Raw genomic sequence first — 3089 nt, forward strand, 5'->3', positions numbered from 1 at the left:
TTGTTAACTAAGTATCTTCTAATTAAAAATTTAAAAAGATAAGTAATAGGGATGTAATGTACAACATTGCTAAGTGTAATTAACACTGCTGTATGTTATACATGAAAGTTAAGAGAGTGAATCCTAAGAATTCCATCACAAGGAAAAGAATTTTTCTATTTCTTTACTTTTACATCTATATGAGATGATAGATGTTCACTAACCTTACTGCAATAGTCATTTCATGATGCGTCTATGCCAAATCATGATGTTGTACATTTTAAACTTATACAGTGCTGTGTGTCAATTAAACATCTCAATAAAACTGTAAGAAAAAAATACTTACTGCTGTCTATGAAAAAAAAAGTTTGGGAAACCAAAAGAACAGAGAAGAAAATTTAAATCACTCATAATCCTACCACCTGGAAGTAACCACTATTAATTTACATGTTAATATTCAGCCTCCTAGTCTTTGTTCTATATTTACATAAAGTTATTATAAAAATGAGATCATCCTGTGTATATTGTTTAGTAACAACTTTACCTAAAAGATGCTGCTACTAAAGTGCTGCACCACCGTGCTTATTTAACTTCTATGCAGAGTACATCATGCGAAATGCTGGGCTGGATGAAGCACAAGCTGGAATCAAGATTGCCGGGAGAAAGATCAATAACTTCAAACATGCAGATGACACCACCCTTATGGCAGAAGCGAAGAGGAATTAAAGAGCCTCTTGATGAAGGTGAAAGAAAAGAGTGAAGAAGTTCGCTTAAAACTCAACGTTCAAAAAACAAAGATCATGGCATCTGGTCCCATCACTTCATGGCAAATAGATGGCGAAAAAATGGAAGCAGTGAGAGACTTTATTTTCTTGGGCTCCAGAATCACTGCAGATGGTGACTGCAGTCATGAAATTAAAAGACGCTTGCTCCTTGGAAGAAAAGCTATGACAAACCTAGACAGCATATTAAAAAGGAGAGATATTACTTTGCCAACAAAGGTCCATATAGTCAAAGCTATGGTTTTTCCAGTAGACATGTATGGATGTGAGAGTTGGACCATAAAGAAGGCTCAGTACTGAAGAATCGATGCTTCTGAACTGTGGTGTTGGAGAAGACTCTTGAGAGTCCCTTGTACCGCAAGGAGATCCAACCAGTCCATTCTAAAGGAGATCAGTCCTGGGTGTTCATTGGAAGGACTGATGCTAAAGCTGAAACACCAATACTTTGGCCACCTCATGCGACGAGTTGACTCACTGGAAAAGACTCTGATGCTGGGAAAGGTTGGGGGCGGGAGGAGAAGGGGACGACAGAGAATGAGATGACTGGATGGCATCACCAACTCGATGGACATGAGGTTGAGTGAACTCCGGGAGTTGGTGATGGACAGAGAGGCCTGGCGTGCTGTGATTCATGGGGTCGCGGAGAGTCGGACACGACTGAGTGACTGAACTGAACTGAACTGAAGAGAGTATCACTTCTCAGCTGCTTTTTCAGTTACTATGACTCAGGCATTTGCCTCACAAATATTCAAATCTATGCCACTGCAAAATTAGATATCTTCAGGGCGTCTCCTAAAGTTCTTCCCACAATAACCATGTTCCTCTTGCCTGAAATGTCCTTGGTATTCCTTCACGCCCCTTCTGCCATTAAGTCTTGCTAACAACAACAACCAAAGAAAAATCAGCCACTCCTGTTCCTTCCGTTATTGTTCTTAAACACTAGAATTTACTTAACTGCTTACTGGCCAAATAGTTTGAAATGATAATCAATAGAAAAAAATCTCAAATCAAGAGTTTTTATTGTCTCTTTAAAATATCACAATTGAGTCCACAGAACCATCTGCTATCTTGTTGTTTCTGCAGCAGGATCACTCAGATCTTATTCATCAGCCTGCTGAACTGTTCCTTTTTCAGAAACATAGATACCATCCAAAAATTTTCTGATATCCTTGTTTTTAACTGTGGTGGCTTGCTGAATCAAAGCAGCTGAATTTGACACAAGTTCAATGTCATTTCCTTCAAGAATCAACTCATATTTCTGGGCCTGAGATACTGAACAAGCAACCCCTGGCCTCATTCGAACCCTGCGTATGTATTTTTCACCCAAAAAATTTCGGATTTCCACAAGAGAACCATTCTCCTGAATAACAACGTTGGTGGAGAAGTGGGCATACACCGACCTCATCTTGTAACGAAAGCCCAGTGTAACACCCTTGATCATATGCTGTACGTGACTACAGATTGTGCAAACAGTGGCCAGTTCCTTTCTATTTCCCCACCATTTGTCAACACGGAGCCTCTTCTTTTTCTTTCCAAGGAGGCTGAGTTCTACATTGATGTGATTGAAGTCCCTCCGTAGGGTACCTCTGGGGCCCTTCACAATAACTGTCTGTCCCTTCAAGGTAATGTCGACATTTTCTGGGATGTCGACAGTCTGATTGCTGAGACTGGTCTTCATTCTCGCAGTAGATGTGGCAAAAAGCGTAGGTAATTTTTTAAATTGAAGTATAGTTGACTTAAAATGTTGTATTAGCTTTAGGTTTACAGAAAAGTGGGGGCTTCCCTGACGGTTCAGCAGGTAAAGAATCCTCCTGCAATGCAGGAGACACAGGAAACTCATGTTCGATCCTTGGGTCAGGAAGATCCCCTGGAGGAGGACAGTGGGAACCCACTCCAGCATTCTTGCCTGAAAAAATCCCATGGACAGAGGAGCCTAGAAGGCTATAGTCTGTGGGGCTGCAGAGTCAGACATGACTTTGAGGCTGACACACACACACACATACAGCAGTGATTCAGTTACATATGTATGTGTAGCTATTCTTTTTGACTGGAGGCTCAGACAGTAAAGAACCATCTGCAGTGTGGGAGACCTGCGTTTGATCCCAGGGTTGGAAAGATCCCCTGGAGAAGGAAATTGCAACCCATTCCAGTATTCTTGCCTGGAGAATCCCCATGGACAGAGGAGCCTGGGGAGCTGTAGTCCATGGGGGTTGCAAAGAGTCAGACACAACTGAGCAACTAAACACAGCACACATTCTTTTTCAGATTCTCTTCCATCATAGGTTATTACAAGTCATTGAGTATAGTTTCCTGTGCTATACTATAGCA

General features: G+C 41.2%; 1 pseudogene; it reads right to left on the reverse strand.

Moving 5' to 3' along the window:
• Positions 1-450: 450 nt before the first annotated feature.
• LOC129548371 (large ribosomal subunit protein uL6 pseudogene) lies at positions 451-2869 on the reverse strand (annotated as a pseudogene).
• Between the last annotated feature and the right edge of the window lie 220 nt (positions 2870-3089).

Source organism: Moschus berezovskii, chromosome 1 (assembly GCF_049115385.1).
Source record: "Moschus berezovskii isolate FMDL1 chromosome 1, NW_MosBer_1.0, whole genome shotgun sequence".
Classification (NCBI taxonomy): Eukaryota; Metazoa; Chordata; class Mammalia; order Artiodactyla; family Moschidae; genus Moschus; species Moschus berezovskii.